The 14,461-nt window shown below is 47.6% G+C and overlaps 1 long non-coding RNA gene across 3 annotated transcripts in view; it reads right to left on the reverse strand.

Moving 5' to 3' along the window:
• Window positions 1-12,671, reverse strand: part of LOC138752820 (uncharacterized) — a 70,065-nt gene extending 57,394 nt beyond the window's left edge. For all 3 annotated transcript variants that reach the window (XR_011350974.1, XR_011350975.1, XR_011350973.1), the window contains exon 1: window positions 12,590-12,671. This is a non-coding gene — a long non-coding RNA (uncharacterized lncRNA). The remainder of the gene's footprint in view (window positions 1-12,589) is intronic.
• Window positions 12,672-14,461: the final 1,790 nt, after the last annotated feature.

Raw genomic sequence — 14,461 nt, forward strand, 5'->3', positions numbered from 1 at the left:
CACCGGGTAAGGTGCCACCGGGTAAGGTGCCACCGGGTAAGGTGCCACCGGGTAAGGTGCCACCGGGTAAGGTGCCACCGGGTAAGGTGCCACCGGGTAAGGTGCCACCGGGTAAGGTGCCACCGGGTAAGGTGCCACCGGGTAAGGTGCCACCGGGTAAGGTGCCACCGGGTAAGGTGCCACCGGGTAAGGTGCCACCGGGTAAGGTGCCACCGGGTAAGGTGCCACCGGGTAAGGTGCCACCGGGTAAGGTGCCACCGGGTAAGGTGCCACCGGGTAAGGTGCCACCGGGTAAGGTGCCACCGGGTAAGGTGCCACCGGGTAAGGTGCCACCGGGTAAGGTGCCACCGGGTAAGGTGCCACCGGGTAAGGTGCCACCGGGTAAGGTGCCACCGGGTAAGGTGCCACCGGGTAAGGTGCCACCGGGTAAGGTGCCACCGGGTAAGGTGCCACCGGGTAAGGTGCCACCGGGTAAGGTGCCACCGGGTAAGGTGCCACCGGGTAAGGTGCCACCGGGTAAGGTGCCACCGGGTAAGGTGCCACCGGGTAAGGTGCCACCGGGTAAGGTGCCACCGGGTAAGGTGCCACCGGGTAAGGTGCCACCGGGTAAGGTGCCACCGGGTAAGGTGCCACCGGGTAAGGTGCCACCGGGTAAGGTGCCACCGGGTAAGGTGCCACCGGGTAAGGTGCCACCGGGTAAGGTGCCACCGGGTAAGGTGCCACCGGGTAAGGTGCCACCGGGTAAGGTGCCACCGGGTAAGGTGCCACCGGGTAAGGTGCCACCGGGTAAGGTGCCACCGGGTAAGGTGCCACCGGGTAAGGTGCCACCGGGTAAGGTGCCACCGGGTAAGGTGCCACCGGGTAAGGTGCCACCGGGTAAGGTGCCACCGGGTAAGGTGCCACCGGGTAAGGTGCCACCGGGTAAGGTGCCACCGGGTAAGGTGCCACCGGGTAAGGTGCCACCGGGTAAGGTGCCACCGGGTAAGGTGCCACCGGGTAAGGTGCCACCGGGTAAGGTGCCACCGGGTAAGGTGCCACCGGGTAAGGTGCCACCGGGTAAGGTGCCACCGGGTAAGGTGCCACCGGGTAAGGTGCCACCGGGTAAGGTGCCACCGGGTAAGGTGCCACCGGGTAAGGTGCCACCGGGTAAGGTGCCACCGGGTAAGGTGCCACCGGGTAAGGTGCCACCGGGTAAGGTGCCACCGGGTAAGGTGCCACCGGGTAAGGTGCCACCGGGTAAGGTGCCACCGGGTAAGGTGCCACCGGGTAAGGTGCCACCGGGTAAGGTGCCACCGGGTAAGGTGCCACCGGGTAAGGTGCCACCGGGTAAGGTGCCACCGGGTAAGGTGCCACCGGGTAAGGTGCCACCGGGTAAGGTGCCACCGGGTAAGGTGCCACCGGGTAAGGTGCCACCGGGTAAGGTGCCACCGGGTAAGGTGCCACCGGGTAAGGTGCCACCGGGTAAGGTGCCACCGGGTAAGGTGCCACCGGGTAAGGTGCCACCGGGTAAGGTGCCACCGGGTAAGGTGCCACCGGGTAAGGTGCCACCGGGTAAGGTGCCACCGGGTAAGGTGCCACCGGGTAAGGTGCCACCGGGTAAGGTGCCACCGGGTAAGGTGCCACCGGGTAAGGTGCCACCGGGTAAGGTGCCACCGGGTAAGGTGCCACCGGGTAAGGTGCCACCGGGTAAGGTGCCACCGGGTAAGGTGCCACCGGGTAAGGTGCCACCGGGTAAGGTGCCACCGGGTAAGGTGCCACCGGGTAAGGTGCCACCGGGTAAGGTGCCACCGGGTAAGGTGCCACCGGGTAAGGTGCCACCGGGTAAGGTGCCACCGGGTAAGGTGCCACCGGGTAAGGTGCCACCGGGTAAGGTGCCACCGGGTAAGGTGCCACCGGGTAAGGTGCCACCGGGTAAGGTGCCACCGGGTAAGGTGCCACCGGGTAAGGTGCCACCGGGTAAGGTGCCACCGGGTAAGGTGCCACCGGGTAAGGTGCCACCGGGTAAGGTGCCACCGGGTAAGGTGCCACCGGGTAAGGTGCCACCGGGTAAGGTGCCACCGGGTAAGGTGCCACCGGGTAAGGTGCCACCGGGTAAGGTGCCACCGGGTAAGGTGCCACCGGGTAAGGTGCCACCGGGTAAGGTGCCACCGGGTAAGGTGCCACCGGGTAAGGTGCCACCGGGTAAGGTGCCACCGGGTAAGGTGCCACCGGGTAAGGTGCCACCGGGTAAGGTGCCACCGGGTAAGGTGCCACCGGGTAAGGTGCCACCGGGTAAGGTGCCACCGGGTAAGGTGCCACCGGGTAAGGTGCCACCGGGTAAGGTGCCACCGGGTAAGGTGCCACCGGGTAAGGTGCCACCGGGTAAGGTGCCACCGGGTAAGGTGCCACCGGGTAAGGTGCCACCGGGTAAGGTGCCACCGGGTAAGGTGCCACCGGGTAAGGTGCCACCGGGTAAGGTGCCACATCCTCACTATGGGCCCCCTGGTCCACACTAGGGAAAGACTGGGTACCCTAGCCCCTCCACAGCCTCCGTCGCATGGCCAGCCCAACTTTTCATCCCCAAGGACTTGCACATCTGCAAATATATTTTTGTACAAGGGGAGAGTACTTGGTGTAAAGGTTAAAACCTGTGTTTTTGCTTCTTAGTTAATTTTGTGCCTATCCCTTTAAGATAAAGTATTGTTTGTAGTGTTACCATAGTGACTATGACGTAATATGTCATAATATCCTAGCGGACCAAGAGCTTGTACCTCATTCTTCAGTGAACCATGAAGGAGACATGAGCTCAAGATACTTTTCCTTGAATTCGTCTTATTCATCTTATATCATTTTATTTCATCTATTTCTTATATCTGTTTAAAGTTAAATATTGTTACATCATTATAGAATATGCTTTGTTTGTTCATTGTTATGACAGTCTTAATGCAAAGTTATGCAAAATGTTTATCTGTTTTATCTACAAAGTTTGGTTTATTGAATTAATAAGATAGTAATTTGGTATATCGACTTAACATTTCCATGAAGATGACACATTTTGAAATTGGGAAATACTAGAACTTGGAAGATGTCATCTATATTTTGATTGAAATAAAAGTATAATTATGAACTTTGTTTGGAAGAAAGCCTCATAAAATTTGTCTGAAATAACTCAACTTGTTAAAAGCAAGAAGCATTTAAGCTTTAACAAGAAGTCCAGTTTTCTGTGAGAATATTCCAGAAGTCTCTATGAGAACATATCTGATTGCACAGTTTAAAATTGAGTCAAGGACTGCAAGACACCTGTAACCTTAAAAGATGAGATACTGCTCTGATTTTCAAAATCTGGCAGGAAGCCCAGAAATGTTATTGTAAATATTTATTATAAATACCTGATTAAAAAGAAAAGTTGATGCAGACATAGAGAAAATTCAGTCAGAGAGATCCACTTAAAGGGACCAAGCAAAATACAAATTTGTTTACAGTTCCCATGAACCAGTATAAGCCAGAAGAAGACAGGCTGCAGTGTGAGGAATCCAAGATGGAGAAGAAGTCTTGTCAGGCTAAGAACCTTGAGCAAACAGCTCCTCTCAAAGAATTGTTTGGTTGTGAGTTGAGCCAGCCACCATTGAAGAAGTGGCTTCAACCACCAAGCAAGAAGAGGATACAATCAAGGCACTGCAGGCCTTATTAGCTGACTTTAAGGTTAGTGGAACTGAAACAGATAAATGTATATAGCAAAGCCCCACTGGTGCTGTACCAAGCAAAATGCTGAAGATATTCAATCAGCGGTATCTGGAAGTTCAGATGTGAATCCTGATGATAGTATTTCCAAGGTTATGAGCACAGGAAGATCTTCAAAGTCTTCAAAGGCATCTAGAGCAAGTACAGCTTCACGTGCTTCACGCATATCAGCTTTGCATGCTAAGGTGCAAACAGACTTGGCTACTACCTGTGTGAAACATGAGTGGTTGGAGAAAATACATGCTTTAGAAGATATGGAAGCAAGAAGCTGAAATGAAGAATCAGCAACTGAAGTTACAAATGGCTAGTGAAGAACAAAAATGATTATTGAAGAGAAAAAAATAAAGACGAGCTTGAGGAACAATATGCAATGAATATGACCAAAGTAGAAGTATCAGTTTAAGCTTCTCCAAGATCTATCACTCAAAGTGAAATACCCAATGGCTAGCACTAACATTCCAGAAGATCAATGGGTACCACAGACACAAGAAACAAGTATACTCCAGCAAGGAGCCACAGGTGGCACTACTAGTACTAAATGACAATGAACAACCCTGTGGAAAGGGCTAGCAACATTCAATCCCTTCAGAGTGCAATATATGAATCTTCCCAAAAGAAGAAAATTTCAGAAAGGTTCAACCATGCAAGTTGATTATACTCAACCATTGATGTCTCTTTGTGTTGCTGAAGAACCAGTGACAAGTCAAGGACCTCCACCAATGCCATCACTTCCATACCAAGGATCCTCATCAATGCCATCACTTACAATTCGAGGTCCTACACAAATGGCACCAGTTCAAGTTCCGTATGCTCCATTTATAACAAGACAACCATGGTGGACAAAGCAATAAATTATCACTCATAGTAAAACTAAATGAATTTTCTGCTATGTTTATGCAGCAACAAGGTTCATATGGTTTACTTAGGAAGCAAATTCCAGTTTTTAATGGAGATCCATTACAATATCTGATGTTCATGAAATCCTTTGAACATCACATTGAAAGTAATACTAAAAATGCCAAAGATCATCTGTATTACCTGGAACAGTATACTGGAGGACAGGTGAAAGAGTTAGTCAAAAGTTGCCAATATATGGATCCAGACCAAGGTTTTAAAAGGGCAAAATAAATATTGTGTCATCATTATGGAGATGAACATCAAATTGTAAGGGCCCTCATAGACAAGATTCTTTCTTGGTCAGCAATAAAATCAGAGGATGCAAAGGCTTTACAACCATATGGACTCTTTCTGAAAGGAAATGCAATGGGAAGCAGTGTTCATTTGCAAGAGCTGAATTTGCTTGCTAATTTGCCGATGATTGTCAATAAATTACCTTATAAGCTGAGGGACTTATGGAGAACCAGAGCTGCAGACCTTAAAATTATTCCTGGAAGGGACATCCACTTTTGAGGATGTTGTACAATTCTTGGAATGGCACATGCATATTTACACCATACTAGCCTTTGGAAATATTAAGGATACTTCAATAGTTCCTAAAGAAGTCGAAATCATTGTCTCAACAGAAACCAAAGGGAAGTGCCTTTGTTACTGCTGTGTCAGATCCAAGCACAAGAAAGAACAAGGAAACAAAGGAAAAAGAAGATCAGACTGTTCAGGAAAGCCGTTTGTATTGCAAAGATCAGCATGCTTTAGAAAAATTTTCACAATTGGAGAAAAAGTCATATGACAAGAAATTAACCTTTTTAAAAGAAGAATGGAATATGTTTTGGTTACTTGTATGAAGGACACATAAGTAATAACCGACTCAGTTGTGATACATGCAATTTAAAACATCCCAAGTTACTGTATAATCAATGAAGTAAAGTTGAGAAAGAAGTTAAACAATCTGAATCCAAGACTAAAGACACAGTGAGAGAGAATGCCTCAGCTTCAGTTCAGACAAACAGTCTTACTGGGACTGGTGACAAAGCTCTCTCAATAGTTCCTGTGCAGGTTAAAGCCAAGAAGGGGAACTTCATACTGAAGACCTACGCATTTCTTGATCCAAAGAGTACTGCATTATTTTGTACTGTTGAATCAATGAATAAACTTAATCTTCATGGTAAAAGATCACAGATCTTGTTGAAGACCATGAACAATGAAAACAACATTGAAACTAATATAGTTTCAGGTTTACAGATTGCTAGATTGAATATCAATGAATTTTGCAATCTTCCAAGTTGATATACTCAAGAGACTGTGCCTGTGAATGAGGAGAATATTCCCTATCAGGATGATATCAAACAGTGGGATTATCTAAAAGATATTTGCTTACTCAAGATTGATGCTAAAATTGAGATGTTAATTGAATTAGAAGTACCAAAAGCTCTCAAACCTCTAGAAGTAAAAAGGAGTCAAAATGACGGACCTTAAACTGTAAGAACGTTTCTTGGATGGACAATTAATGGACCATTAGGAGAAAAAATAAATAATGATCAAGAGACGTCGAATTTCAGTTGTCAAACTTAATTATCTATGGTACAACAGTTTAAAATTGATTTTCCTTTATGTCTTACAGATATTCAAAAACCTTCAAAGGAGGACAAAGGTTTCTGGATTTAGTTTCAAATTCTGTTAAATATGTTGATGGTCATTACTGTATAGCATTACCTTTGAAGAGAAAAGAAATTTGTATGCCAGACAATAGAATAATTGCAGAACACTGCATGCTGAATTTGAAGAGAAAATCAAAAGAAATTCTTTGTTTCATTTGGACATGATAACCGAGGGTTAAATGGAAAAGGTATCTGAAGCTATCTTGAGATGTAAAGATAGTAGAAAATGATATTTACCTCATCATGGAGTTATACATCCACAAAAGGAGAAACTACATGTAGTATTTGATTGTTTCATTGAATTCTCAACTTTTACAAGGTCCAGACTTAACCAGTTCATTAATAGGTGTTTTGATAAGATTTTGGAAAGAGCCTAAGGTCATTGCTGCAGATATTGAAGAGATGTTTCATCAAGTGAAAGTACCATCAGAAGATTGTGATGTTCTATGATTGTTATGGTGGCCTAATGGAGATTGCAGTAAAGATATGATTGAATACAGAATGACAATTAATTTTTTTGGAGCAACTTCATCACTGAGTTGTGCAAATTTTGCTCTCAGGAAATGTGCTGAAGATAATAAAGAACAATTTCGTTCTCCACCTATAAACATCATCAGAAATAATTTCCATGTTGATGATTGTCTTACTTCAGTGGCTTCAGAAAAAGAACCAATAGATCTTTATCATGAGTTAAAAGAGATCTGTAATAAAGGAGATTTCTTCCTTATGAAATGGATTAACAACAGTCAAGATGTGTTGGCTCTTATTCCTGAGGCAGAAAGAGCAAAGGAGATTAAAAAAACATCTTGGCTTGGATTGTGACATTCTACCTGTTGAAATAATTCTAGGAGTGCAATGGTGTGTTCAATCTGATGTTGTCAAAAACAAAATTGTTTTGAAAGAATGACCTTTGACAAGAAGAGGTATTCTTTCAATTGTAAGCTCAATATATGTATGATCCTTTGGGAATATTGGCACCAGTAGTATTAATAGCCAAGAAAATTCTGCAAGAATTGTGAAAATTTGAATGGGATGAAACTATACCAGATTCCATTGCAGAGATTGGATGGATTGGATTGAGATTCTTGAAATGTTAGAAAGTTTTGAAGTCAACAGATGTGTTAAATCTACAGATTTTGGAATTGCCACATTTACTCAGTTACACCATTTTGCTGACGTAAGCGGAGGTGGTTTTGGTCCTGACAGTTATTTAGTACCACAAAATAACCAAGAGCGAGTACATTGTGGATTTGTAATGGGAAAAGCCAGAGTGCACCATTAAAACCAGTCACTATACCCCGAATGGAATTGACTGCCGCTACTATGGCAAGCAAAATGGACACTGTGTTAAGAGAATTATAGCAACATGTATTAATTGTCATTGTGCAAATGCTAAACCTGGACAACAACAAATGGTAGATTTGCCATGACAGAGTTTTACCTGATGAACCCCCATTTACATATATGGGAGTTGATAATTTTGGTCCTTTACAAATAAAGTGTTGAAAAACGATACGGAGCTATTTTTACAAATTATTATGAGAGTAATTAATATTGAAGTAGCGTCCTCACTTGATATCAATGTTCTTCGATGTTTTATTGCCAGACATTATCAAGTAAAAGAATTACGTTCTGATAATGGATCTAACTTTACAGGAGCTCATTAGAGTTATGAAAAAAAATTCAAAATTGGAATCAACATCAAATTCATGATGCATTACTTCAGAAAGAAATTAGTTGGATATTTAACCCATCCACAGTAACACATCATGGAGGTGTGTGGGAAAGAATGATTAGATCAATTAAGAAAATTCTTAATTCCATTTTGAATAGTCAAATACTAAATGAATGTATGAGATCGAAGCTATTTTAAATAGTTGTCCAATAACAAAAATTTCTGTCGATTCAAATGACATTGAGTGACTTGCACCGAATCATCTCTTACTACTTAAATCTAAACCTTTAATGCCTCCAGGTCAATTTCAGAAAGAAGATATTTATGCAAGATGCAGATGAAGACAAGTGCAGTTTATTGCAGATTTATTTGGGAAAAGATGGATGAAAGAATATCTTTCGTTATTACAAAGACAAAAATGGTCTGAAGCTAAACATAATTTTGTATGGGGAGACACTGTGATTATCATGGACAATTTTGCACCAAGAAATTCTTGGCTACAGACCAGACAAGAAGGGTTTTGTTCGCCAAATGCGGATTAAAACCAAGACTGGTTACTTAAATCAACCAATTGCTAAAATCTGTCTTTTACACGAAGCAGAAAGTTTTGATTTCTAATCTTGTACTTACCATATTTATTTTTGTGTTTGTCATAGATATTAATGGCTAATATATAATAATTACTATTATAATAATCAGGGGCTAGAATGTAAAGATTAAAACCTTGTGTTTTTGCTTCTTAGCTAATTTTCTGCCTATCCCTTTAAAAAAAGTATTGTTTGTAGTGTTACCATAGTGACTACGATGTAATATGTTCTAATATCTGAGCGGACCAAGTGCTTGCATCTCATTCTTTGACGAACCATGAAGGAGATGAGATCTCAAGATACTTTTCTTTGAATTCGTCTTATTTTGTTTATATCATTTTATTTCATCTATTTCTTCTTATTATTTCTTATTATTTACATTTAAATAATAAGTAGCTATCTGTCAAACACGCTGTACTTCAGTTCAGGCACTCATAGGTGACAACTGAAAAAAATGAGGGGCCTCCAAGTGTTGTCCATGAACTGTTCCAGTGAGGGCTGTGGGCATGACCATGCGTGGGTGAACAAGCATTGTTGAGGTAGCCAGGGCTTCTGATTTTCTGGAATGTGGCCTGCGCCTCATCAGTCCAGTCGAGGTCTTTCTTGGAGTCTGACATTAATGAGATGATTGGCCGTATGATGCTGGCAGCTGTGGGGATGAGTCTGTTGTAAAGGTTCATCACATCCACGAATCCACGAATTCTTGCAGGCCTTTCAGGGTCATTGGCCTGGCAAACTGTTGGATAGCCTTAATTTTGTCAGGTAAAGGAATGGTGCCATCCCTGATGATCCTGTGGCCCAATAAATCTATTTCATCAAAGCCGAACTGATACTTTCCCGGGTTGATGGTGAGGCCATATTCGGCTAGCCAGTCGAAAAGCTGGAGGATGTGGGAGATGTGCTCCTCACATGTCTTGCTTGCTTATTGTCCAGGTAGATGAAGAGGAATGGTAAGTTTCTGCCAACCGCATCCACAAGGCACTGGAAAGTCTGGGCTGTATTCTTTAAACCGAATGAATGACATGCAGAGAAACTCAAAGAGACTGAAGGGGATGATGATAGCGGTCTTCTGGACATCTTTTGGGTGAATGGGGATCTGGTGGTGTCCCCGGATCAGGTTGACCTTGGAGAAGAAGCATGTGCCATGGAGGTTTGCTGCAAAATCCTGTATGTGAGGGATTGGGTAGCGGTCGGGCATTGTCGCGTCGTTGAGGCGCCTGTAGTCTCTGCAGAGTTTCCAGCAGGTATTGGACTTGGGCACTAAGTGGAGGGGAGAGGCCTATGGACTGTCAGACCAGTGAACAATACTGAGTTCCTCCATGAGCTTAAACTCTTTCATGGTGAGGTTGAGCTTGTGAGGAGCCAGGTGCCAGCCTTGGGAATGTACCGGAAGGCCTGTGGTTGTGAAGTGGTGCTGGACACTGTATTTCAGCATGGCAGCAGTGAAATGGAGATGCAGAATAGAGGTATAGCTGGCAAGGAGGTGGCTGTACTGGCCATGTGAATTTTCCACATAGGTGAGCTGGGTGGCTGGCTCATTGGAGTTGCCAAGGGGTACTGTCTGGAAAGTCGCTGTGTGGACCAATCGCCTGCCCTAGAGGACGACCAGTAGAGAGTGTGCCCACGAGAAATCTGCTCCCAGTAGTGCTTTGTCCACAGATGCCAGTGTGAATGACCAATTGAAAGTGGTCTTGCCAAAATATACAGGGATGCACCTTTTTCCAAAAGTTTTAATAGTGGTGCTGTTGGCTGTGTGCAGGTTGGGGCCGCAGGATCCTGTCTTGAATGACATTGCAGGAATGATGCTTATCTCCACACCTGTGTCCACAAGGAATCTGTGGCCCAAGATCATGTCCTAGATGTGGGGTAGGCTGTTCGGCTGGTCTGCCACCGTGGCCACTAAACGGCGTCTGGCCCTTTCGTTTCCCTGAAATGAACACGATTGGCAGCACCTGTGAGATCCTGCACCTCACTGTTGGTGGTAGAAGTACCACTTCGAGTCAGGCTTCTCTGTTTGTGGCAGGATGATTCTGGACCACGTTGGGCTGGGCTTGGGCGTTAGCTTTATAACACGGTCGATTGTCCCTGTGGGCTCGTGTTTGGAGCAGTAAAGGACATCTGCCCATGCTGAGACCTTACGAGGGTCACCAAAATCTGCGTCGGCCAGCAGCAGCTTAATGTCTTCGGGCATTTGCTCGAGGAACGCCTGCTCGAACATGAGGCGGGGCTTGTGTCCCTCTGCCAGGGTGTGCACCTCATCCATGAGGGTGGACGGTGTTTTGTCCCCTAGGCTGTCCAGGTGAAGGAGCCTGCTGGCCCTTTCACATCTTGAAAACCCATAAGTGTTTATGAGGAGTCTTTAGAGCCATGTATTTACCTTCCTTTGGTGGCAACTGGATAAGGTCATCGACTTGTGAGGCAGTCTCCTGGCTGACGACATGGAAGTGTTTTGTCGAATCCAAGGTAATCTGTGATCCGGAACTAGGCTTCCACTTTGTCAAACCAAATGCAGAGCCTATTCACCCAGAATGTGTGCAGCTTTTACACAATGGCAACTACAGCTGCAGGGTCCATTGTGCCGAGTCTTCAGAATGTGGAGACTCGTCGGGGTCACCAGTGTAATAGTGTGCGTGCAAGCGCAGCGAGAAGAACTGAGATAGCAGGCTGTGAGTTTGTTAAGCACAACTAGTTTACTTCGAGTTTTACTCTGCAGCTTTTAAGGCTTTCTGGAACCCATCACTTATGACCTGGAACTCATGTCATGCTGACATAAGCACGTACACGTACTTCAGGTCTGTACCAGAAGGGCACATGACGCTATCTTTGCCACGGCTGCTCCACTGACTGCGCGTAACAGGCAGAGTCGGTTTGCCGCTATAAATATGTGCGCCGCCACAGGGTAATTTTTATTACATTTCCAGTTTGGCATCGTAACTACCAATACAAAGTATCAGGTTAAAGGGAAAGAAAATATTATTTATAAATTGAGATAGTCATGATGTACAAATATGAGGAAGGGTTTTAATTCCAAAAGAGAGGTGATTGGAGGGAATTATAGATACTTTGCCAACAAACAAGAGGAATACTAATTTACCTGCTTCCTGTAACATATTGATTGGTAGTTCCTTGTTATTTTCTTTTATTATTTCCAGTATGAGTATTCCAGCATTTATTGCCTGTCACTCAGTCAGAGTGACCTATCTTACCAGTCGATGTTTCAGGTCTGAGCTCTTTATCAGTTATGTGGAAAAACAGGCTGATGCCTGAATAAATAGGTTGGGGAAGAGCACAGGCTAACAGGTAAGAGGGGGATACAGGTGGGGGGGGTGTGTGGAAAGAGAATAGGTTATGGGAAAATAAATTAGACAATGGAACTGATGAGAGTGCCCTAGGGTTTTCTCCTAGATTGTTAGAACCATAAGATTTGTCACACCACAGGAAGACCTGCCTCTCATCTGCTTTTGTATAGATTTGGTCCACTCTCTGCTCAATGGCGACCTCAAGTACTGATGGCAAAGTCGGCCATTGTATAATAGCTTTCAATTCACAAGAGGGCATGCTTCATTTTCTGAAGCGCTGTAAAACTTTGTGCAATCATCACCTCAAATTTCCTTTCTGTTGTTCTTATGCTGGAAGTACGGTAATGGGGAGGATGGGGGCCTGCAGATGTAAGGAGATCAGAGGGTGTTTAAAAGTCTGATATCTGCCTCCAGCACATTTGGCTACAAACAATGTGTTACTCTGCAGAAGTAAAACAGTATTCAATTTAACTCTTCCGGCACCATTGCAGAGAAGTTACCAGTCTAGACCCAGGAGTACAGATGACCACGATAACCCGTGCTTGTGGACACCATGAGAATGTTGAGGAGGAAGGGGGTGCAAAGAGGTGAGGAGAAATAAAAGTCTGAGGGGAAGCGGAGGTTACAAAGAATAAGGTATTGAAGAGTAAAACACGAAAGTCTGCGGATACTGGGGTTGAAGTAAATATACAATGCTGGAGAAACGCAGCAGGTCAAACTGTAGCTTACAGAGCAAAGATAAAGATACATCACCAATATTTCTGGCTTGAGCCCTTCATCAAGGTATGAGCTATGATATTGAAGAGGAGGAGGGAAACAGAGGACAGGGTGGGGGGAAACAGAGGACAGGGTGGGGGGAAACAGAGGACAGGGTGGGGGGAAACAGAGGACAGGGTGGGGGGAAACAGAGGACAGGGTGGGGGGAAACAGAGGACAGGGTGGGGGGAAACAGAGGACAGGGTGGGGGGAAACAGAGGACAGGGTGGGGGGGGAAACAGAGGACAGGGTGGGGGGGGGAAACAGAGGACAGGGTGGGGGGGGGAAACAGAGGACAGGGTGGGGGGAAACAGAGGACAGGGTGGGGGGAAACAGAGGACAGGGTGGGGGGAAACAGAGGACAGGGTGGGGGGGGGAAACAGAGGACAGGGTGGGGGGGGGAAACAGAGGACAGGGTGGGGGGGGAAACAGAGGACAGGGTGGGGGGGAAACAGAGGACAGGGTGGGGGGGAAACAGAGGACAGGGTGGGGGGGGAAACAGAGGACAGGGTGGAGGGGGAAACAGAGGACAGGGTGGGGGGGGAAACAGAGGACAGGGTGGGGGGGGGAAACAGAGGACAGGGTGGGGGGGGAAACAGAGGACAGGGTGGGGGGGGAAACAGAGGACAGGGGGGGAAACAGAGGACAGGGGGGGAAACAGAGGACAGGGGGGGAAACAGAGGACAGGGGGGGAAACAGAGGACAGGGGGGGAAACAGAGGACAGGGGGGGAAACAGAGGACAGGGTGGGGGGGGGACAGAGGACAGGGTGGGGGGGGGACAGAGGACAGGGTGGGGGGGGACAGAGGACAGGGTGGGGGGGGGAACAGAGGACAGGGTGGGGGGGGAACAGAGGACAGGGTGGGGGGGGGACAGAGGACAGGGTGGGGGGGGGACAGAGGACAGGGTGGGGGGGGGACAGAGGACAGGGTGGGGGGGGGAACAGAGGACAGGGTGGGGGGGGGAACAGAGGACAGGGTGGGGGGGGGAACAGAGGACAGGGTGGGGGGGGGAACAGAGGACAGGGTGGGGGGGGAACAGAGGACAGGGTGGGGGGGGAACAGAGGACAGGGTGGGGGGGGAAACAGAGGACAGGGTGGGGGAAACAGAGGACAGGGTGGGGGAAACAGAGGACAGGGTGGGGGAAAACAGAGGACAGGGTGGGGGAAAACAGAGGACAGGGTGGGGGGAAACAGAGGACAGGGTGGGGGGAAACAGAGGACAGGGTGGGGGGAAACAGAGGACAGGGTGGGGGGAAACAGAGGACAGGGTGGGGGGAAACAGAGGACAGGGTGGGGGGAAACAGAGGACAGGGTGGGGGAAACAGAGGACAGGGTGGGGGGGGGAAACAGAGGACAGGGTGGGGGGGGGAACAGAGGACAGGGTGGGGGGGGGAAACAGAGGACAGGGTGGGGGGGGGGAAACAGAGGACAGGGTGGGGGAGAAACAGAGGACAGGGTGGGGGGGGAAACAGAGGACAGGGTGGGGGGGGAACAGAGGACAGGGTGGGGGGGGAACAGAGGACAGGGTGGGGGGGGAACAGAGGACAGGGTGGGGGGGGAACAGAGGACAGGGTGGGGGGGGAACAGAGGACAGGGTGGGGGGGGAACAGAGGACAGGGTGGGGGGGGGAACAGAGGACAGGGTGGGGGGGAAACAGAGGACAGGGTGGGGGGGAAACAGAGGACAGGGTGGGGGGAAACAGAGGACAGGGTGGGGGGGGGAACAGAGGACAGGGTGGGGGGGGGGAACAGAGGACAGGGTGGGGGGGGGGAACAGAGGACAGGGTGGGGGGGGGGAACAGAGGACAGGGTGGGGGGGGGGACGGACGACGAAGAGCAGGGCACCGAGGTCAGGGAGAGAACGGACCG

This window comes from Narcine bancroftii, chromosome 2, assembly GCF_036971445.1.
Source record: "Narcine bancroftii isolate sNarBan1 chromosome 2, sNarBan1.hap1, whole genome shotgun sequence".
Classification (NCBI taxonomy): Eukaryota; Metazoa; Chordata; class Chondrichthyes; order Torpediniformes; family Narcinidae; genus Narcine; species Narcine bancroftii.